Here is a 25475-nt window from a genome sequence, read left to right on the forward strand (position 1 = left end):
CTTGATCACATCTGTAGCTCTCTCAAAGTGACAAATGTGAAAGCAATATGAATACATAATATGAGGAAGAGTTATCACTTATTAAATAGCTACTATTGGCCAGTAATTACATACATTCTCTTATTTAATATTTATAACAACATGGGGGAGGGGAGATTAGTGTCCTCATTGTACAGTAAATGGAGTAAACTGAGGTCACAAGACCTTACGTAGCTTGCTAAATGGTGACATCTATCCCGTAACTATTATAGTAGCCTTTCTATAGTCATAAAATGGTGTGGGCTGGCTCAGTGACACAAAGGTAACACACTTCTCAGTAATGCTGGATCCATAGAGAAAATCATGAGTTTAGTTCCCCCGTCAACCTCTACACACTGCAGGCACACATTCATGATCCTGACTGGGAGCAAGCCACAGCATGAGAATGCGTTGAGAGTGCTTGACTTTCTCTGTCTCTGTCTCTCTCACTCATGAAAGAAACAAAGCCAGATAAAACATAGTAAAACAAAACAAAACAAAACAGCTTGATTCTGTAAATGTGTTGTAGAATTAAAGCTAGGAGCTCATGGTTTTACGCAATGGAACATTTCATTCACTAAAATATTAACACCTATCTGTGATTTTTTTAATAAACAAAAAAAAACTTTATTCAGTTCATTCAAAAAAATTGGTGAAATAAATTTCAGTTGCAATTTCATGTGTATCAAAATAAAAGAGATATTGGGACCAGCAGTTAGTGTAATGGCTATGTCGCTGGATCCCCACGTAGTTGACCGGGGTTGGCGTCCCAGACCAGGTGGCTTAAAACTCACACTGGGCGAAAGTGTGTGCGTGACCCAGATCCTGAGAGGAGAATGGAAGAGGAGGGATTGCGGTGTGGCCATCCACCTTGGGGGGGGGTGATTTCTCGCTTTCTATCTCTCTGTCTCTCTCTCTCTGTCTGTCTGGCGAGCACACATGCCCTATAGCAAAAAGCTCTCCAAAAAGGAAAAAAAACTACAATTTCGCAAAAGATTGCAAACATCTGGCATCCGTGATTTTACAGAAGGTGAAAAACAATTCTGGTAAGCCAAACAGGAATCTTGACATTAAGTCTTTCAAATACATATTTTGATGTGCTTCTTGGGAATAATAAACCTCAAAACTAAGCTTCAAAAAAACAAAACAAAAACTCTCATGCACAATATAAATAAATCATTGCCCTCAAATATGAACCTCTGCATTCATAAATGATCATTGCTTGCTGTGTCTAAAATGGAAATCTCTTAATTGAACATGCTTCAGAACTGAATGGCTGACCAGACAATACAATAGTTGGGACTTACTTTGCACAGAAAGCTAGACAGATAGTTACTGCTGAATAATAGAATTTGTGCCCAAGACATAATTGGGCTATTTAGGGTCCTCATGCCTCAAATCTCCATGCCTTTCCCTGGAGGTCTGCAAAAAGATGGGCTATTTTCTCCCCTTGAGAAAGCTGAAGGAAAAATTAATCTAATTTGAACATAAGAATGGAAATAAACTGATTCCCAATGAACCTCATGCCATTTTAAAATAATGCTTCTGACCAGTTCAACATGAAATAGATGACATCCTACACGTGTCTCTTTCTTAATGACAAATACAACACCATACACCATGTACATGGGTCCATTCATTTCTTCTTTTTCTTTCATAAATTCCATTTTCATGTCAAACCTCTCACTGCTCATCGCTAGTCTTGCCAAAGTCTTTGGGTGCTTATTGACTTTTCACCATTTAAATGAAGGATTACGAAGGGAAAATACATTTCAAAATAACTAAGATCATTAATATTCACATACACACGAAAACAAACAAATGAAAAAGACTTTAATCAGAGTCATGCCAAGTTTGCTATGTGTTAGGTTGGCCAACAAGAGACTACTTTGTAATTTTATCTAATGCTTTCTTTTAAAAGGTTAGGAAAAAATACAATATTTTAAAAATTGTTTTATTGGGAACCAGCAGTTAGCGTAATGGCTATGTCGCTGGACTCCCACGTAGTCGACTGCGGTTCGTGTCCCAGACCCAGTGGCTTAAAACTTATGCCGGGTGCATGGGCGTGCGTGTGTGCCCAAGATCCTGAGAGGAGAATGGAGGAGAAGGGATTGCGGTGTGACCATCCCCCCTCGGGGGGTGATTTCTCGCTTTCTGTCTCTATGTCTCTCTCTGTCTGGCGAGCACACGTGCCCTATAGCGAAAAACTCTCAAAAAAAATTGTTTTATTTAGCTTTATTTGTTTATTTATTTTAATTTGACCAGAGAGTGACAGAGTGAGAGAGAGAGAGAGAAGAGAGAAGGAAAGTGAAAAGGCAAGCTACCAGGGCGGGGACTCGAACCATGATTGGCCATGTGAGAGTCCAGCACCCTTAACCACCACACCACTTTCTGGCCCCCAAAATCCAATTTTTAAGAATAAGCAATCAAACTCTTAAGAATAAGTAATTATACTTTTTTAGGGAAAAGTGTAACTTAGACACAAAAATCTGTTCAAAAGAAAGTAGAAACATTTAAATCCTGCTTTTCAGATATATTTAAAACTACTTTAAGAATATTCTGGGGACCAGCAGTTGATGTAATGGCTATGTCGCTGGACTCCCGTGTAGTCAACCACAATTCAAGTCCTGGACCTGGTGGCTTAAACTCACACCAGGTGCGTGTGTGTGCGTGCCCAAGATCCTGAGAGGAGAATAGAGGAGAAGGGATTGTGGCGTGGCCATCCCCCCTGGGGGGTGATTTCTCACTTTCTGTCTCTCTGTCTCTCTCTGTCTTTCTGGTGAGTGCACATGTCCTATAGCAAAAACCTCTCCAAAAAAATCTGTTCAGTATCTTCCATTTGTGTTTTACTGTCTCAATTTCTGAAGGAAATGAATGTAATATTTAAATTTTAGCCAACAGTTAAGAAATTATTCAGAAATACACTAAGTACTAGAAGCATCAGAAAAATACCCATTTCTGACAAATAGTTTCAAAGAGTTTAGCAATATATTTTCAGGAAAAAAAAAAAAAGAAAAGAAAAGAATACACTAAGTACTAGAAGCATCAGAAAAATACCCATTTCTGACAAATAGTTTCAAAGAGTTTAGCAATATATTTTCAGGAAGTTAGTTTTAATTTTCTGATAGGGCCTCTTTAAATTCCAAGAGTCTCATTCTGTTTTCATTTTAATAAAAACAAAATCTATCCTGGTACAGCACAGACCTCAGGCACCACGACATTGTTCCATGGAACAGATGTTTTAGAATTCCCATAATAACAGACAGATTTTCTTTATGAACGGTTTCCAGAATAAGGGCTTCGGTCAAACTTGTCATGCCTATATTGAAAACCTTTAACCCAGGAGAATAGATGCATTTTCACACTTATCTCATCTTGCTAAAAAGTCAATTTTTTAAACATGATTGTATATCCCCTTCCCTTTTTTCAAATCACATTCCTTACACTTAGAATATTGAGTCATCAAGGTTGAATGTAAGCTTTAGCATTTTGTTTTATCCTGTCCTCTCAGATAAGAGGCAAATGGGGAAATATAGGACTTGAAATCTGTTATAAAATAAAGATCTTTGAATAACTGGTACCCCAGACTCTAAACAAACAAGAGATATAAATGGGTGCATCTTCCTCGGTTAAACTCTAGACAGTTCTTGAAAGGGTTCCACACCATGAAAGGGCTGCAGTCTACTGTGTGTCCTTCAGAATTTAGATGGACCATTCACTCAATGTCCAGGAACTATGCCCACACTGGGACTTCCCAACTGCAAACATCTGTGAGCCAGTCCTTCCCAGATTTCTTGACCTTAATGGTTGATGATACGGTTGGAAGTCTGGATGTTTTCTACAATCTTCTGATATTGCTAAGTTTACTTCACCTGACCCAACCAGTCTTTGAAAGTAAAATATTTCAGAGCCACACTGAATCAAGCACTAATGTACCATTTAGAACATAACAGTAGTAATCCATTAAATGCCATCTGGGTTTGTGCTTCACCAAGCAAATACTCCTAGTTCCTATCTTCAATGTTATAGAACTAGGAGAAAGGCAAAACATGGCTTTTATGATAAAAAAGGTTTGTATTCAGTTTCGTGTGAGAGTTGGAACTCAAAATGTTCAAAAAATACTCACTCCTGAGTTTAACTTCCCATTACTCCAGTGGACTCAATATATTATTCCCTTATTTTGCTCACTTCCAGTGAGCAAACACATAGGGTTGTTTTACTGGAGCTAATAATATATACACACAGAACTAGATTTTGCCAAAGGAACTTTACTGCATCTAACTCCTCTCTTGTTATAAAATAGCTAATCATCAAAATCTGCTGATATAGGACTGCCATTCTTGAACCTTTGACATTTATTAATCCAGATAGTAAGCTTTAGGTTTACAGGCAGAGTTCTAAATTGTTCTCCAACAAATTTCTAGAAGTATGTGTATTGTCATATTTGCATAATATCTGAGATTTAGGAAGCAAATTTCAAAAAAGACATGGACCTTGTTTTATAAAGAGTTAAATTAATTAGACAATTTAACTCCACATGCAGCTTTTGTAAGGGTGCGACTGGAATCCTAGTGGAAAAGATTTCCAGAGAAATACTTACTGTTACTCAAATGATGCTTATGATAACTTTCACTGACATGAAAACACTTCATACCAAGCTAAGTGATATATAGTGATTAAATAAATAAAATGTTTAAAAATGGCAAAAAACAGAAAAAAAATATAGGTTATTTGTTTATTTTTTAAGGAAAGAATATATTAGAAACACATAAATAAAAAGACATTACATAAGAAGAAAGTAAGAATTTGTTAAGTGCCTAATGCATGAGCATGCTCTTATATCTAAAACAAAAATAAAAAGGTAATATTAGTATTATATATATATATATATATGTATATATGTGTGTGTGTGTGTGTGTATATATATATATAAAGCGTGAATTAAAAATTATCTAGGATAAAACATTTAAAATGTGGAGAATATTTTTCAAGGTACAGAAAACAATTATTAAGATAGGGACACCCCCAATTCTTATAAAAAACATGCTTGTAAAGCTAAAATTCATCTGAGCACTCATTTCTCAGATGTAAAAAAGATACAAATTTTTTCCACCTTTTTTATTAAATAGTTATTTTTTATTATTATTTGTACATTAAATCGCTAAACATAATTTAGATTCTGAAGAGACTTTATCCAGCATGACATACACCTCAGTCCAGCCCATGATGTACAGCTCAGTCCATCCCAGTTGAGACTATTATACACATCCTCGTCAACAGATAATAAACCTTATCTATGTCCCAAAAGTGTCTTACCTCTCTACTCCCCCCCCCAAATTTCCTTTCCTACGTACTTCTAAGTCTTCCCAGGCCTCTTACCTAAGAATTAGAGTATTGACTGGGAAAGAATAAGATAAAACTCTGAATATTTGAACAATAACATTAACAATGATTTGAATAACTTTGTGTATCTTACACCCCCGAATCCCCCTTTTTCTTCTTGGGCAGCAGAAGCAAGTCCTCCTCCCTTAAGGGAGTTGATTGCTGTAGCTAACTCTCATTCACCTTCTACCAGTTTTCATTGTCTCTAAGCTTAAATCTGGAGGCAGATTCCGGTATTTTGAGGGATGGGGAGTGGGGATTACAAAGACAGGAGAGGGTTCGCACACTAAAATATGACAAGGTTTTGCTATGATGATAATGTATGTGGTAATGTCTTTGATTGAACTAATACACAATGTATTCATGCTAAGAAAATCCATTTTCTATGCTGTAAAGATGCACAGGGATTGAATGAAAGAAAATAAAAGAAAAAAAGGGGACAGGGGAAGAAACCTGGAGGATTATGTAGGACCAGATTCTGAGGGAGGTAGATTAGGGAGTTTACACTGGACTTAATTTATTGCTATGTATCTGCCCCAAACTTTGAATTCAGTGTGCCAAGTGGAGGAGCTACTGACAGTTTTCATTGTTCACTTTGTTGGTTTGCTAAAATATGTATTTCACTGTAGACTACACTAAGTAAAATCAAGAATTCTTTCTGATAATGTAAAAAATAAATATGTACACTTAAAGACCAAAAAAAGATCATTTTTACTACATAATGCATGACTATTAAAAAAAAGAGAGTGTCTACATCATTCAGATTAATTACTCAGATACCTGATTCAGATTTTATACAGAATTCTTAGTTAGGTTAGCAGTCCTTGGCAGCAGATTTTCTATACAAACCAAATTTAACCTTTATAAAAAAAAGAAAAATCTTTATGCAATGAAAATCAATCCTGACTTTATAATGTCTACGCAGAAAACACAGAGTTATAGAAAATATGGTAATAACTAAAAGATGGGAATTCTTTATTCTAATCAGCTACAAATTGACCTTGGGCAGATCATTGGAACTCCTTGTTATCAGTTTCATAAAGAAATTACAAAAATTTGAAGTAAGAAAACCTAAATTTGAATCTTATTAGTTTTGCCTTTTGTTAGCTGGGCATAGTTTAACAAATTCAAAATGTGTCTTTTTGCTGTCTAACTTGTATCATGGTAACAACAGGAACTATTGAGTTGTCAGAAAAGTCATGATGCATTTCTGTGTAAAAAACAGAAAAAAAATACGTCATGACTTTTCTGACAACCCAAAAAGTTAGTTTGTGAATAAAATGAGATAACACATAAAGTTCCTTATACAAGTAGTGCTCAAAACTAAATGCTAATTTCTCAGAAAATCTAGAGGAAACTATTTGAAGAATTTATAAGGGCAATTTAAATGTAAGAGATTGACATTATTACTTATACCATATGTTTAATAAGTAAAATTAATAAAAACACAGAAGAATATTTTTAACCAAGAGGCATTAAATAATTTTATGGCTGGGCATATAGTTTCAATATATATAGCCAAGTTTAGATATCTGTTTCTTTCTATATAAGATGCTCTACCTTGATCAAAACAGCCATGAGTAATTCCACATTAGTCTCCATGTCATAAAATATCAAAGTTTCTCATCTTGTATTTATTCATAAGAAGTCAACCTCAGATAACATAAATGTAGCATTATATCCCTCCTTTTACTGGAATGTTTTTAGAATTTTGTGTTAGTAAATGATAGACATATCAACATTGCTACATTTCTTGCTATGGCTCATGGTTGGTGTTTGATCTTTACAGATGACGTAAACAAGACCCTTACTACCTCTTCGGTCTTACTATATTTAGACACTCTTAATGCTCCTAAGAAGTAAATCCCTTCATACTTTACTGTATAGAATGGGTAAATGATGTTGGGTTACAATCAAATGTGTCAAAGAGTTTGTGGCTTTCAGGAAACCCTCAAGTTTCTGTATTATTTTTATACAATTTTGATTCATGCTACACCTAATTGCTCCTTCAATGTTTCAGGTCCATTCTCATCTTCAGCCATGACAGCCCACAAAAGCTCTGAAAAATTTTCCTTCACTGGAAATAAGTAAAAATTATAAGGTGTTGAGACCAGCAGATGTTGCAATGGTTATGTTGCTGGACTCCCATGTAGTTGACAGCAGTTCAAGTCCTGAACCTGACAACTTAAAACTCACACCAGGTGCATGTACATGCACGCCCAAGATCCCAAGAGGAGAATAGAGGAGAAGAGATTCTGGTGTGGCCATCCTCCCTGGGCAGGGGGAGTTCAGGGGGGTGATTTCTTACTTTCTGTCTCTGTCTCTCCAGCAAGAACATGTGCCCTATAGGAAAAAGAAAAATTATAAGGTGTCAAAAACTTAGTAGTGATTAATCAGTACTTTTTTCTCCTAGATGAGTTGAAAGAAAACACTTCAAGAAGGAAAAACCTTCCTAGTAAACATTAACAACATTCCAAAACAGTTTGTGACCACAACTGAAGTATTCCTAACTCTAATCATGAAGATGCCCCAATTATCAACTTACCAAAATATGAATGTGTCATCTGTCTGCAATCTCTTTTACTGAAAATGAAATAAATGACCAGTCCCATAGCCTAGTGACTAAGGTAGCTAGATCCCTCATGGCTGACCACACGGTTCAAACCCCAGCTGTGGTAGCTTGATAAACACTCCAGGTACATATGCATACATGCTCCAAACCCTGACATAATGGAGAAATGGAGAAGAGATTGTGGTGTGACCCCATCCTATTTTGGGGTGCTTTCTCCTTCTCTGTCTTCCTCTCGCTCTGGTGAGCATGCCTGCCCTCTGGTGATTTAAAATAAATTAAATAAATAAATAAATAAGTAAAATATCATGATAATATTCCTTGGTATATGTAGATTGAAAGAAGAGAAAGAGAAAGGGGGAAAACGGCAGAAAGAGAAAGAGATTTAAAATAAATTAAATAAATAAATAAATAAGTAAAATATGATAATATTCCTCGGCATATATAGAGTGAAAGAAGAGAAAGAGAAAGGGGGGGAAAGGCAGAAAGAGAAAGAGAGAAAAAGAGAAAGAAAATGAAATTTTTAGAGATTTTTATTTTTTGAGAGGTTTTTGCTATAGGGTGCGTGCGCTTGCCGGAAAGACAGAGACAGAGAGACAGAAAGTGAGAAATCACCCCCTGGGATGGGGGGGGGCTTTCATGTGGCAATCCCCACTCCTCCATTCTCCTCTCAGGATCTTGGGCACACATGCACACATACTCAGCATGAGTTTAAGCCACCAGGTCTGGGACTCAAATTGTGATAGACTGGACTACATGGGAGTCCAGCAACATAGCCATTATGCCATCTGCTAGCCCCTTAGAGATACTTCTCAACAAGATAACTCTGAAAGTAAAGAAGGAAGCTCCTAGGACCAGCAGGTGGCATGATGTTTAAAGTCTGAACACTCCCACGTGGACGACCATAGTTAGAGTCCTGGATATGGTGGCTTTCTTTCTCACTTTTCTTCTCTCTCTCTGTCTCTATCTGTCTTTCTCTAGCCGAATTAAAATAAATGGATAAATAAATTAAATTAAATTAATAATTCTTAAAAAAAAAAAAAAGAAGAAAGAAAGAAGGAGCTCCTTCCCTTCCCAAAGCTAAAGTCAAAGCAGAGGTTTTGAAGGTCAAGAAGGCAGCACTGAAAGTCATCTACAGTCACATGAAAAAAGAAATAAATGGAAGATCCACAAATGGAAGATCCACATATACACCTTCCCATAACCTGAGATATTGTGGCTACAGTTCCAGAGGCAGCCTGATTATCCTAGAAACAGCGCCCCCAGGAAAAACAAGCTTGACCATGAGGCTATCATCCAATTTCCCCTGCCCAGCAAGTCTGCCCTGAAGAAGATAAAAGACAACACCACACTATTCTTTGTGGATGTCCAGTCAACAAGCACCAGATCAAAGAGGCTGAGAAGAAGTTCTATGACATTGATGTGGTCAAAGTAACATCAGGCCTGATGGAGAGAAGATATATATGTGACTGGCTCCGATTATGATATTTTGGATGTTGCCAATAGAGTTGGGATCACCTAAACTGAGGCCAGCTGGTTAGTTTCTAAATAGACATTCTTTCACCGTAGAGAAAGAAAGAAAATGAAATTGTTGCTCAAGTTGTTGGATGTGCCTTTAGTGAGTAGGTTGAATGGAATTATACTTAAATCTTTACTGAGTATCTGCTGTGATAAGTTTCTGCTACATTCTGTGAGAGACACAAAAATGAGTAAGATAAGGATCCTATATTCTAGAAGAAATAGACTTTATCACAAATAACTGTTGTTTCAGAGACAATGTGTCCTCAGGAAGTGTTCTCGTAATGAATACATTCATGTTAGTATTCTGATAGAAATATCAACAGCACCCTCTGGGAACACAGGAAGCACAGAACAGTCATACTGGAAATTGTGGGAGGGCATGGCATTTGGACTGAGTCTTGAAAAACTAGTAAAATTTTAATAGGGCAACATGGAATAGAAGGAAGACATGCAAAGACAGGAATGTAAAGAGAGTCTGTGCCCACGTGTGCCCTGCAAATGATAGCCCAGTACTGCTGCTTTACTTCATAAGAATCATATTTCTTTCATTCATTTGTAAAAAAAAAAAGATGTGATTTTTAAAAATTATTTATTTATTTATTTATTTATTTATTTATTATTATTAATTTGCTATAGGGCACATGTGCTAACCAGAGAGAGAGAAAGAGACAGTGAGAAAGCAAGCTGCCATGTCTGGGACTTGAACCATACTCAGCCCTCAGTCATGTGGGTGTCCTGTGCTTTAACCCCCATGCTACCTGCTGGTCCCCAGAAGATGTAATTTTTAACAACCATAACTCTGCTTGTTAAAACTAAAGATGGTTTGTCGACTTATTTGATCAACTCTCTTGGAGCTCCTCTTTCCTCAGGTCTAAAGATCATAACCCACATCATGAAAGAATATTTGAGTATTAAATGAGAAACTGTGCTCATGATAGGATCTGGCACCTACAAGTCTCCCAATGAGCCAGAATAATAGCAAGTTCAGGAATAACAACTATAGCTTGCTTAAAATATTAGATTTTGCTTCCAGGGTGTAACTGTGAGCCTGCCTTGAATATAATCAAAGCAACTTTTTTTATACAACTTAGCTGTTTTTATATACACACACACACACACACACACAATAAAATACAAATGTATGTACATATGTAATATATATGTACATATATATTAATATATTATATATGTATATACATACACACATGCTATATATACACAAAATTATATTTACATATGTAAATATATTTGTATATATAAAAATAATTGTTCTCATGATGAATACATTCATGTTAGCATTTCAATAAGAAATATCAACCACACCCTATGGAACACAAGAAGCATAGAAAAGTCATACTGGAAAATATGTATATATTTTGTATATATAAGTATATATATAAATATATTTACCCCTTCTAAATTTTTTATCATGTTAAGGGGAAGCATAATGTTCAGTTTTGTGCTCTTAAAATCTTAAAATGCATTTTCTAACTTCAGTCAACTGACATACATATTTAGGATTCACACATGACCTCATTGATTCATGTAACATCTCATCTAAACCCTCTGATATGAATCCATATCAGAATATTTACCTATGATGTTGCATTTTACATGACTTTAGACCATATGCTATCAGTTGAATGTCCTCGCCAAAACTCACGTTGAAATCTAATGTAAGTGTATGAGGAAGCAGAATCTTTATAAGAAGTGGTTACATTCTAAAGACTCTGCTCTCATAAATGAATCAAGGCTGTTATTGTGGGCGTAGGCCATGATTGCAGGAGTTTGGCCCCTTTCTCTAACTCCAGTGCGTACTTCCTTGACAAACAATGCTTTTTCCCAGGGGATGGCCCTTGCCAGATGCCAGTGCCACGTTCTTGGACTTCCTAGACTTCCATGAGCCACATAAACTTTTTTTCTTTATGAAGGACCTCGTCTGTGATATTCTGCCATAATAGCAAAAAAAGAAGACTAAGATACCATGTGGAAGGCTTTCAGTTGCAAACGTTTATAGTATATGCTACAGAATGGCATAATATTCAAAATATGTATCTATAGAAAAACTCATAAAATATCTAGACTCCAAGCTTAGCTAGAATGTTAAAAGTACAAAGTATATAAACTCAAAATAGCAAAAACTGGATTACCAAGGCATTCTCTGAATCATTGCTTCTAATGAAATAGTACTTTCATTATTAAATGCTTATAATCATAAGCCACATATCAATTGTCTTATATGTGCTGAACTAAGTAAACCAAAACAGATTTTTCAAAAACTATTACATTGATTTTTCAATCAAAAGAGTATCTAATTTCAGCCTAGAAGCTGGAAAAGAAATTATTTTATTTTACAAATAAAACATAGTAACTCTTGAGATTTTTTTAAATTTTAAACTTTCACAGACAATTCTAACAACAACAACAAAAAAACTTTCCTGATTAAAAATATCCTATGTTGGCTGAAAGAAACTGAAAATTTACCTAAACATTCTCAAAGTATGGAAAATAAGAAGGTCTCCATATATCCCTACCCTTTGGAATAATTTGCTGTGATTTGGAGATGACTTCACACACATTTAAGCAGCAACAGAAAACAACAAGTAATAGTTATGTATCTAAAATTATTACTAGATCAAACAGTGAGAGCAATAATGGTCACTGTGAGTGAGGCGTCTTGACTTAACATACTGATCTCCATTTAACTCATGCTTCACTTCTCCCATCCAGACATACTGCTTGCCCTGGAGACTTTGACCAAAGGACAAGAGATTACAAAACAAGATATGGATGAGTCATGAGAAATGAGATAACCTGCTTATCATGCTTTTTAAAATTATTCTTCTATTATAAAAACAGAAGATCAAAACTGAGAAAGCCTTACTCAAAAAAGAAAATCATATGCATGAAGATTTGGTTTACAAAGTAAGATCGAATCTCTATAATTGTAGAATCCACTAACACAAGCACACAAATATTCCTATAGGTTAATATGATAGTAACTCTTCTTCCTTACCATACTTGTTAGTATAATTTCATTCTTTTTCAGAATTACTTTACAATAAGACATTAGGAAGAAGTGGTTCTTTCTTCCTGTTGCTGCTGTTCATGCTGATTTACTCTGGAAAAATCACAGAATAATTAAAAATTCAACAGCAACAATCATCTTTACAGAATTTTACAAGGCAGTTGTCCCTATATTATTTCGTTTACTCCAAGAAACACTGTGGGGTGGTTTGAGCAGGTTTTATTATATCTTAGTTTACAGATGAGAAACCAGAAGCTTGCAGAGATTTAGTGATTTAACGAAGGTTGCATGTGCTCTATCTGGCATCTGAACTCAGGACTCTGTCCCTAGATCCCTTTCTTTCTAACTCTCTGATAATCTCTCATTTAAAGCACAAATTCCCTCCTTCATAGAGACAACCTAACTTTTTTTAAGATTTTTTTAAATTTTATTTATTTATTGTAATTTGATCAGAGAGGGACAGAGTGAGAGAGCGAAAGAAGGAAGGCCGCCAGGTCCAGGACTCAAACAGCAGTCGGCCATGTAGGAGTCCAGTGCCCTTAGCCACCATGCCACCTGCCGGCCCCAAGACAACATAACTTTTAAAGGTTTGTAAAATATGTTTGAAATATAGAATTCCTACTGGAGCATTCATTTTCATTTTCAGCAAACAAGTACTTTTTCCTTTACACAAAGTTTATCAAGCTTTCAGGTATATGTTAAGAATTATTATCCTAGTTGTTCTCAAGGAAAAACATTATGGAAAAGTATTTTAACAAAACAAAATTAATTGTATGACTCCAGCCTGTTATCATTGAAACATCAAATGGTAAGATTGATATAAACCCCCTACTGAGAACAGGAGAGCAGATGTTCTGAAGCAGCTTTGTTGGATATGGTAGCCACTGACCATGTGTGGCTATTTAAATTTAAATTAATTTTACTATGATGAATGAAATAAAAATAGCAGTGCTTCAGTCACACTAACCGCATTTCAAGGGCTCTATAGCCACAGAGGGGCTAGTGACTATTGTATTGGACACCACAGATGTAACACATTTCCATCATTGGAGGAAGTTCTATTGAGTGGTGCCATCAAATCCTAGCTTTTATCATCAAGATCAGCCTGCTTCTTCCTCAAGCCATTTTATTATTTTTTTCTCAAACTCGAATTTTAGAGAGCTGTTGTCTGGGGTGAGTGGCATCACAGCTGTGTGTGTGTGTGTGTGTGTGTGTGTGTGTGTGTGTGTGTAAAATGAACCATAATTCTATGTTCCTAAACAATGCTAAGAAAACCATCAAGTCACAAATAAACATGGGCTTCTCTTGAAAGGGGAAGATATCCATCTCTGTGTGACAGCAAGTCAACACTAAGACAGGTTCAGTGATACACTATTGCATTTACAGATGTGTGTGACAGGAAAAAAAAAAAAAATGGCCACACAGAGTCTCTCTAGTTTCTGGGATTTTGTGGACAGAGAAATCTAATGGGAGAGGGTAGCATTTAGAGACCAGATAGTGGGGAGAGGGATAAGAAAAGAGATCCTCCTTATGAGAGAAACCCATGCAAGAAGCCAGCAGGGCTAGGAAGCACCAGGGAATATGCTCCATTAGCTCCCCCGGGATTTTCTTCAAGAACAGATGGTTGCCTTGGCGGGAGACCGAAAATAGGGGAAAAGATGAAAAACCCAGGAGAAAAGACTGAATATTGCTTTTCCCGAACTGTTGGCCGCAGATGGCCAGGCATTCCTAAATTATGAAAGTAGGTTAATCTGAAGAGTCCGTGGTATGAGAGCTGGGACACAGCGCTCAGGCCAGAATCCTCCATCTGCTACTTCCGACCTCTCTGTCTCCCTTCACATTTAACCTCAGTGGGCCCTAGTGATGAATCTTGTTCCTTCCACTGGAAGTCCAGCATGTAGAACACATAGTGCTTGGGTACGGTGAAGAAGATGACTAAACACCAAGAACTCACCCAAGGAGATAATTAGCACATGATAATATGAATACAATGATAAACATGTGCACAGGGAAAGTATATGCCCAAGGAAGCTTGCCAGGTCCAGGCAGACTTTTTGGGTGGGCTGTGATACCTAGGTGAGACCATTAAGGATGAGTAGCAGCTGAGAAAGTGGTAAGTAACTCATGGAGAGAAGAGAGCAGGAATTTAAAAATGGAGAAAATCATATATGTTAAAAAAAAAAATTGGTTGGCCCTATGGCCTGATGGTTAAGGGAGTTAGATTCTCACATGGCTGACCATGCAGTTCGAATTCTGGCCTCAGCAGGTTGAAAAACACATGAGACCCATATATATGCATACCCAAGACCCTGACGGGATGAAGAAATGTAAGAAAGGGGGTAGTGACATTACCACACTCCATTGAAAGGTGCTTTCTCCTCATCCTTTTTCTCTGTCTCTCCATCTTTCTCTGGCAAGTGTATTAACCCTCAGGCAAATATTTTTAAATGTATATATTAAAAAATAGGCCCTTTGCTAGTATGAAAGGAGAGAGACATTTACAAAACACTTATGCCTGAATAGATAAAATGTTAAAGAAGACAGAGAAGGGACCAGCAGATGGTGTGGTAGTTAAGGGGCTGGACACTCCACATGGTTGAACATGGTTCGAGTCCCAGACCTTGCTTTCTCACTTTCCCCTGTCTCTCTCTCTTTCTCTCTCTCTCTCTCTCTCTCTCTCTCTCTCTCTGTGTGTGTGTGTGTGTGTGTGTGTGTGTGTGGTCAAATTAAAACAAATGAATTAATAAATTAAATTAAATAAATAATTCTTCAAGGAAAATGAGATAGAGAAAAATTGTTTTTTGAAAAAGAAGTAAAATAAAAGAGTGGTCAGAAATACCAAATAAACCCTTTCCTATCAAAAATATCCCTAAGACTGTTAACGAATACAGAGATAAAAAGTAAAATATGCATATCTCTAGGAGAGTGTTGGTAGGCAGAGAGGAATAGAGAAAAAGTTTGTATTTGTCTTCACAACTTCCTTTCCTCTCCCTTCCACCACCACTGCCACCCAGAAATTGAGACAGATCAACATTGCATTCATGTTTCAGAGAAGTATAAAGGTCTATGGTAAATGTCAGCAAACTTCGACCCATAGGTCAAATCCAGCCTGTCACCTGTTTTTATAAATGAAGTTTTATCGTAGCATGGTCTTCATCTGTTTGTGTATTGTCTGTGGTAGCTATCATGCTGGCAGAGCTGAAGATTTGAAGCAGAAACCATATGACCCACAATGCCTAAAACATTTACTATCTGGCCATTTCCAGGAAAGCTTTGACTTGATGGAAGGTAAAGCAGAGAGAGACATTTGAACCAATTTACTCCATATTTATCATCTTTCACTTCCTTCAACAAATACTCTTGGAGCACTTATAATGAAGTAGACTCTGAAGATAAAACAGGAAGTCAGGGGCCAGCAGGTGGCATACTGGTTAGGGCACTGGATTCCCACATGGCTGAGAGCATAGAGAGTCCCGGATCTGGAGGCCTGAAAATCATGCCGGGTGCATGTGTGTACGTGTCCAAAATCCTAAGAGAAGGAAGTAGAAGGAATTGTGGCATGGCCATCTCTCTGGAGGAATGATTTCTCTTTTCCTCTCACTGTCTCTCTCTGTCTCTCTCCAGTTAGTGCAAGTGCACGTGCCCTATGGCAAAAACAAACAAACAAACAAAAAAAAAATAGGAAACAAACCTAATACAGGTTTTTTGTTTTGTTTTGTTTTGTTTTCCCTCAAAAACCTGTTTATTTTTTCCTATCTTTCTACAGTAGTTCTTTTTCAGCTCTTTCTTTCCATGGCTGTTGAAGAGCATGTTCAAGTATCACAGCAGTGGCCAAAGGATAGGGTATTCTGGTATGTCCAGGACTGCCAGACAAAATATATGAAGTAGATAAATTCAGCAAATACTTACTAAATTAAAATAGTAACTGTGAATGGAGCCAAATGCTATAAAAATTATTCTCTTCCTGAATGGCGCATCAAAAAAAGAACAAAGAAAAGTATTTAAAGGACTTAGAGTGTTTCTTTTAATACCACTGTCAAGGAAACATAGGGTAGGGATGACCAAGCATCGGACTTTATTAGGACAATTCTGATTCTACGTGAGATACATGTGTTGAGTTATTTTTAAATTTATTTACTACTTACTTTTAATAAAATAATGTGGCTACATGTGGTAGCCAGAGAGAGGCAGAGAAAGGGAGAAAGCACCTTCCAACAGTATATGGTCATACCACAATCCTTTCTCCTCCATTTTTTTTCATCCTGTAAGGATTTGGGGTACACACACGCATGCCCATGATGCTTTTTAAGTGGCTAGGACCAGGATTCAAACATTAGCTGGCCATATGAGATGTTGCTACCTAAACTACTAGGCTACAGGGCCAGCCCTTGTTGTCAAGATTTTCAAAACTGGTGGTAATAAACATTCAGTTTTAAAAATGATGGCAACTTTTAAAAGGAAGAAATAAATGGTAGTAAAGAATGTTCTCATCTTTTCTGGTGCAAAGGAGAAAAGGCCTCTCTACCATATACCTAGCACACAGAGGAAAAAAAATTGAAGAGTGTCGAGACATGTGAGGGCTGTTCACGTGTACAAGAATATATCTCCTATTCAAACACTTGGTTTTACAAATCCACATTCTTAATCTTGCGACAAGGAAAGAGAATGAAAGGAAGAGATCTGCTAATGGCTGAACTCATCACTTGCATATAAAACCTGGATTCAGAGTGCTCCCGTGGACAGACTGGAAACCCTTCTAGCAGCACAACAGTCCTGCTGCATGGCTAGTCCTGAGATAGAGAAGCATGTGGGAGGAGACATGGTGTTTGCTGCTGAAAATAGACAAAAGTGGCACCACCAATGTCGTAATGATTACGTCTCTGGACTTCCATAGCAGTAAACCACAGTTTGAGTTCCAGACCCAGTGGCTTAAAACTTGTGCTGGGTGCATTTACATGTGTGCCCAAGAGGAGAATGAAAGAAAAGGGATTACGGCATGGCCATCCCTACGGGGGTGATTTTTCACTTTCAGTCTCTCTCTGACTCTCTGGCAAGCATATATGCCTTACATCTAAAAATCTCTCAAAAAAAAAAAAAGAAAGAAAGAAAAGAAATAGAGGAAATCATTAATTGTACTCATCAGACAGGTATCAGATCAGACAGGTGTTTGTGTATATGGCAGCAGTAGATACTTAACTCACACACAAAGATGTTGTCTAAAACCAAACATGAAGAAGGAGTTTGTCGTGGGAACTTTAAAAATCAAGCTTGAGGACCAGCGGGCAGTGCAGTGGTTAAGGTGCTGAACTCCCACATAGCCGGAACTGGCTCAAGTCCTGGACCCAGTGGCTTGAAACTCACACTGTGTGTGTGTGCATGTGTGCCCAAGATCTCAGGAGAGAATGGAGGAGAAAGAGTTGTGATGTAGCCATTCCCCCTGGGAGGTGATTTCTCAATTTCTCTCTCACTGTCTCTCTCTCTGCCTTTCTCCAGCAAGCATATGTGTCCTATGGCAAAAACTTACAAAACAAAGAAAAAGTCAAGCTTGGACTCCATCAGCTAAATCTGAAGCAGCCTGCAAAATTTCAAACATAGATGAAAAGTGGCTTCTTTTCAGGTCACCCCTTAAGGACCTCCATCAGCTCTTCAGTTTGTCACAGTAGTCAACAGCAGATTTCTCTTACCAAGCATTTTGCAAGAAGGGTTTTTGAATTTGTCACACATATTCCCATTCATTGGTCCAGTGCCCTGGCAGAACCAGGAACTCTAAACTTGTCTGGAAACGTGTTGTGTAATTCATCATGCATACTACTCTGCATGGCACCAAGAGCAGTGACCCGTCCAAACACATGCTCTTGGACATTCACAGTTGACTAAAGGAAACAGATTTCTGATAAAATCACATAGGACAAAAGAGAACAGTCTGATAACACAGACCTGGGGGCGGTGGGGTGGGGAGACTAGTCTGTTAACACAGACCTCCTCAGAAGGAGGAGAAAGGAAAGAAAAAAAGAATGAGACTACAAAGAAAGGGATGAGGTGGGCTTGCCCATAGTGTAACAGTTAAATGTTGTCCATACAGATGGAAATCTCATATGGCTGACCACAGTTCAGGTCCTGGCCCCAGGGGCTTGAGAAACATGCCAGGTACATATGTATGCCCCAAATGCCAAAAGAACGGAAAAATGGAGAAGGGATTGAGACAGGACAGGTCCCATTAGGTGATGTTCTCTCTCTCTCTCTCTTTCTCTCTAGAGAGTACATGTCCCTTCTGCCCATTAAAAAGATACAAAAACAACAACAACAAAATATTCTTTAAAAAAAAAGAAGAGGAAAGAATGAAAGTATGGTGAGTGGAGAATGCTCCCCGGGATAGGCATCCTGGGAGTGAAATATTTGACTCTGCTGGTTGAGGAAGGTTGCTCCCTGCGGCAAGGGACGATAATGTCAGAAGAGTGATGAGAATCTTGGAAGAGGAGAGAGTGGGAGGACAGGAAAGAGGGGAAAAGGAGCGCCTGGTGAGAGAACAAATGTGCCAAAACAGATCATTTGGAAAACATGGTGCCAGCCAGCTAAGCGCAGGAAGTTCATGTTGAGGGCTGTCCTCAGTGTAGGGCATCCATTAACCTTGGTGTTGTCATGGTTGGGGGAGGGGCACTGAAAGTGATGGACAATGACACATGGGATCCACATCATGCTAATTGTCTACAGGTAAAAATATTCTGTGAAGTTTCCCATTTCCACTGTGTTCATAATGATTTCAGCAGTGAACCATCTGAATTCAAAATTAAGATTTACTCGGCTTGTAATGGTTCACCTTAGAAAGATGGAGCAGAATCATAAGAAAGGAATATGTTTAACCATTGTTGCTAAATCTAAGTATTCAGTCAGCCTTCTTCTCCTGCTGAATATTCAAATTGGAGAACTACAGAGGACAAAGAGAAAAATAAATGCATTTCTGATTAGAAAATGCAAATTAACTCCTGCATTCTGCCTAAATTCCTCCAATATTTCCTTTCAGTTGTTTTCTTTCATTAGTATCTAACTAGAAAGCTTATGTAAATTTTTTGTTGGTGGTAGGTGAGTGGGAGTCTCTTTGTAAATTTCCTTCTTAAAAAAAATTGTATTGATAATTAAAGAAGCGCAAATTAAAGCTACAAAATAACAATTCTCCTATCAAAAATGGTGAAGATTGAAAATATGCATTATTCTTCCATTTTTGTATTTGTGATAATACAAAAACTCTGTGTAATTTTGTTAGACTTATAAATTGATCTTATTGTTTTGATGAATAAACAGATATGTACAATTAAATATATATGAACAAACAAGGATGTTCACTTCTAAATATAACATGGGTGCAAAGAACTGAAAATGACTAAAATGTTCACAATTAGAAAACTAGATTACTAAGTTATGGCATATCTTTTCAACAAAAATACTAAACAACCCTTAAAGGAATGAGCTACATTTACGTGTTGGGCATATATCATATCTTTTCAATATACTAGATGGGAGGAAAAAAAAAAGTCATGAAATAGCATTATAATGTGATGATCCTAATCTTATTTTAAATAACATATAGATGGATAGATTCCATGGATATTTGATAGGATTGTTTATGCAAACAATCTGGAAAATATGGAAAGAGTCACGATAAAGTGTTATGTGGTAGTTATTTGTGCAAAGCAGAAGGTTGAATTTGACAGAGATGGGAAACTTACTTATTCTTCCCACTACACTATTTTGTCCTTTGTGTTATAGGCTTATAATCTTTCATAATTCAAAAGACATGCCAAAGTCGTCCAGCCTCAATGGCAAAGACAGTAGTATATCGAACTGCAGTGCTGGAAGCCACATGGCCTGCCATGTTGTTCAGGTCCCAAGTCAACCTGAAAACACTACAGATGTGCTCATACCTCAAATCTTCATGATCTGTATGGCTGAGAAAAGGGACTATGATATGATGAGACCCTATCAAGAGCACCTTTCTCCCCCTCTCTCTTTTTCCCCTCTCATGAATTTAAAAAGAAAAGAAATAAATTTAAAAAATGCATTTATTCAGATATCTTAGTTCATACTTTTTCCAGGAAATCCTTGGATTTACAGATTGTCCCAGGTGAGTACATCATATCTGAATACTATCAACACTGATCCTGCGTCTTTGTTTTAGGATCCAAAAATCCATAACATCCTTTCAATTCCTATTCCTGTTCCTTTCTTACTCTTCTACTAATGTCTACACATAAGCTCTTCTGATAAAATCCCAGTCCTTTCTTCCAAACTCTTATCATGGTAAAACTATGCAAATGTCATCACAAATAATAAAGGCTGATGATCTACTATTGTATAAGAAAATTTTCTGAATCCTGAAACAGTAGAGTTAGAAGACTTAAATTATCCAGTAGGGTAGTTCTCATCTCTTAGTGAACAATGGATCCAACGGAGGAGCTTTGCAAGCATGAAGACACTTGGACTGTCCCAGCTCAATGAAACCCAAGTCTATTATGAATGCATAGCAATGATCAAGAATCTTGTCTAAGTACTTACTAGAAAAAAGGATACTGTATCAGAGAAAAACAATGAATTACAAAAGGTCATTCATGAGCAGGTTGAAATATGCACTATTCACAAGATTTTAATTGTTTAGGTTACATGGTATTAAACAACCCAGAGAGTGGATTAAGCATAAACTTAATTTAAATTTGTTATTAAAACATGAACTTATTAAAATCAGAAAATTAGGGTTTTTTTTTTCTATTCTAAGATACATCTTGACTGAAAGGTGGTATATTGATGACACATTCCCATGATAGTCCAATATATTCCAGGAAATATATCCCACATTGCCTTGCTTGTAAGTAAAGAACTTCTCAGGATATTGTGTCTAGAAGACTTTAATTTCCTTAATTGCTTGCATCATAATTTATGAACTTGTCGAACACATTGATAAGAAGACTCAACAGCAGATTTAAATGTCATAAGAACATAACAATTCATGTTATCTGTGGCTAGAGCTCGGTATAAACTAGAACAAAAACTAATTTTAAAATAATCTCCTTATGTTGAAATCTAGGAAATCATCTAAAATGTATGAAATTCCCATAGGGGTTAATATGCAAATCTTAAATTTGGACTTATTCTGCAAATAAATTCCAGGGCATGTCTAATATTATGAACTTTTTAAAGTTTGTTTTATAGCTTCCATTAGAGAGAGAAAGAGAGAGATGGTGAAAAAGATGAAGAGAAAGAAGGAGAATAAAGAGGGAGACAGGCTACCCAACTCATAATCCATCCCTAACCTCAGCCAGTCTTAACAACAAGCATGTACACATGTGCGTGGCATATGTAAGGAGACCTCAGGACACAAAGCCAAGACCTTCCCACATAGGCCTATCACAGTGCCACCACTATGCCACCACAACTGGCCCTATTATGAACATTTCTAAAAATCCATCTTTTCCCTAGTAATTATATTTGCATCTCAGCCTGTTCATAGATGAAGAGTTGAATTCACATGAAGTTCTCATGTTAAAGATCAAAGTGGGTGTGCTTCCCAGACAGACATGCATGCACACACAGACACACACACATACCCCATTTTCGCATGGTGCAGAAACCACAATTGTTCAATTTGCCCTAAAAAGGAGTTTGGAAGTGAGAGGCTGCTATTGATTATTTTTAAGCAAAACCCCCAAATTTTCTAGACAGTAGTTCCAGTTTCAACACTTCAACTAATTGTTTCATGAACTCTATGTCATAAGCATACTCTCAATTGACAAGTGACAGAATTGTAGATGGAAGGAAGGACTCTAACCCTTCTCACTCTTTGAGACATCCTCCATCAAATAAATCCTAATCTAGGGTCCAACAGGTGGTATGGTGGTTAAGGCACCAGTGGCTGTAAAATCATGCCAGGCATGTGTGCCCAAAATGCTGAGAGAAGAATGGAGAGGAAGAGATTGCAGCATGGTCATCCACCCTGGAGTGGGATTTCTCACTCCTCCCCCCTCTCTCTCTCTCTGGCAAGCACATGTGCCCTATGGCAAAAACCCTAAAAAAAAATCAAATTGAATCTAAACATGTCTCAAGCTAAGACAAAGGGTAACAACACATGAAAATTTGAAAACTCTTTAGTGGACTTATAACGCCCATCATGTGTACAGAGATCTGAAAATCAGCTCCTAACACTTGTCTTCATGTGTATGAATCAGCCATTCCCAAAATACAGGAAATGTCTTTGATCTCTATTTTTTTTTCTTTTTCATAGAAAACATAAATCCAAACAAACATTTCAAAATTCTCCAGGAACAATGTAAATAGAGCTAGATTCCAGTGTAAGCAATAATTACTTATATGGTAGTTTCCTTCCCTTTGAATGTGAAGACTTCAGTCTCTACCCTGAGAGAATTCTTTATCATGCTGTCATTTTGTTTTAAAAGTGTGGTGTTTCTGTCTATCTTTGTTTGCTTTAGCTTATTGTTTTCCCACAAGAGGAAATAGTTCATTTAAAGAGGAGCTTATCTTAGTAATTTTGGGGCACCCTCATTAAATCTTTCAGAACATTAAATGCTCCATCTTTTGTTTTTCTTTCAATAATATGATGAATCTTGTGGGTCTTTGCCTAAGTTAGACAATGTGACACTTGCTTATTTATTTATTTATTCAAAACATTTTCAAGAACCACCTAAAAAAGTTTGTTCCTAAATTCCTTAATAATATTATCCTAATCCATCATGTTGCTTGCTATTTGCATAGTCGTTTCATCGGATAGTTTATGATAAATGGAAGTGAAGGGATTTTCTTACACTGCCATTTTTCACAAGACTCATGTTCTTAGAACATTAGAGGCAGTTTCCTCCTGAGATTTCCCTTCAGCTGATTGTGACTTTTGAAACGACATGGAGTTGTCCTGGCAGCCTGTAGATCTGTTTAGCTATCACTGTCCTCCTCTGCTTTCTCCTTCCCCACTTTGACTTCCTGAAGACAATCTTCTGGGGAAAAAAATGGTCTCGAAACCTCCCATTTGAGTCTAAGTAGCCAAGAGCACAAGATACTCAAAATTCCATCCCCTCAAAGTCTCTGTGAGTCACTGTATTTCCACTTCTTTTGTCCCCTCTCTCTAAGCCCCTTTGGACTTTAACAGGGCATGTCCAAATGTGCTAGAGCATATTCATTAGTGTCTAAGGAACTCTGCTGGAATGGACTGAATTATGTCTCTCCATGTGCTGAGGTATTAACCCCTAGTACTACAGAATGTGACTGCATTTGGGTAGAAATTTTAAAAGGGTACAGTAAAATAAGGTAATATGTAATATGCTGGGCACGTGCCCAATATCCTGAGAGGAGAATGGATAAATGATTGTGGTATGGCCATCCTCTCTAGGGGGTGATTTCTCACTTTCCCTCTCTGTCTCTGGCAAGTGCATGTACCAATGTACTTGCAATGGCATAATGGTACAAGATAATGGCATAAAACTTAAAAAAAAATTCTAATCTAAACATGGCCCAAGCTAAGACAAAGCATAACAATTTTTATTCTAATTTCTATTGTACTTGATTTCTATTCTAATATGACTGCTGTCCTTGTAAGAGGAAAAGATTAGGGCGAACATGTGCACAGCGGGAAGACCATGTGGAGACACTGGAGTGTCACCTACGAGCCAAGGAGAGAAACCACAGATGAAACCAATGCTGTTGTTACCTTGAGCATGGACTTCTAGCCTGCAGAGTTGTAAGAAAGCTAATTTCTGTTGCTTAACCACCCAGTCTGTGGTAATTTGGTCTAGCAGCTTTAGCAAATTAATTCAACTATTGTTCTCTAATTCTACTTTGAGTGCCTGTTAGAGGCTAAGGGAAAGTTGTAGCAAAAGGTAAGACTAGATAGAAAAGCTGGTTTAAGATCATGAGTTGTCGTGAAGGCATAAGAAGGAATTCAATTTTTATTCTAAACAAAATGGAAGGGGACTACTAAATTTACCAGAAAGGACAAAACCCTTTGAAGAGGTAAGATTTAAACAGTTTAAATAGAGACATAGTGATATAAGGATTTTAATAGGCACAGGATTTTAAAAACTAAATGGGGGATGAGAAGATGCATTCAGAAAGTATAGGTAATGAAACTACCTATGCCTTTCCTCTAACTAATAACTCATGTAACCCTAGCTTACATTTAATATGAAGAATTAAGTATAACTTTAATGCCTTGATTGGACACAAATATTTCTGCATTTTCAGTGGAAAAAGAATCAGCAAGTCCCTGAAGAATGACTTATACCTATTGCCTAAATATGCACTTTCCTTTTCTCCTTGTAAAGTTGACTATTCATAGAACAAACTATAATTTCTCCACATCTTGCACTTAAGGTAATATGAAGTATGCTTTCCCTGGAGACTGATATTTATGGACTTGCACACTATGGTATGCAGATGTAGAAGGTTAAGAAATAATAGGTCAGGAGATTTCTTTTCTTTTGCCATAAGGTATTAGGCTTGCACCCCTAGTCATTGATATTTCACAAGTGTAAGTTAAAAATCCTATTTGTGCTATGCTGTAAATTTTCTTTTTCCTATCAGACTTTTCCAGTGATTATTTAAAACCTTAAGTAGGTCACAATAATGGCCAGAGATTACCATTTGCTTGCCAGAGCAATCTTGAGAGATAGACCACATTTCATAAATAGAAACTTTTCATTCAGCTCACCTAGCTGAGAGTAGTCATAACACAACTGGGACTTCACTTAAAAATTTGCAGTGATAGCCGGAATCAAGTCTCCAACTTCTCCTGAAATGTTGTTAGAATATGTTAAATGTTTACCACTGTTTTCCTATCTGGTTGGTTGGATATGCTTTACACTTCTAATTAAAATTCACTGAGATAAATTATGTAAGATGGCCAGCATGCTGTCTGGTACTTGGTGACCATTAAGTGAGGAAGTGAATGCTCTGAAGTTAGGG

Source organism: Tupaia chinensis, unplaced genomic scaffold, assembly GCF_000334495.1.
Source record: "Tupaia chinensis unplaced genomic scaffold, TupChi_1.0 Scaffold000423_1, whole genome shotgun sequence".
Taxonomy (NCBI): domain Eukaryota; kingdom Metazoa; phylum Chordata; class Mammalia; order Scandentia; family Tupaiidae; genus Tupaia; species Tupaia belangeri.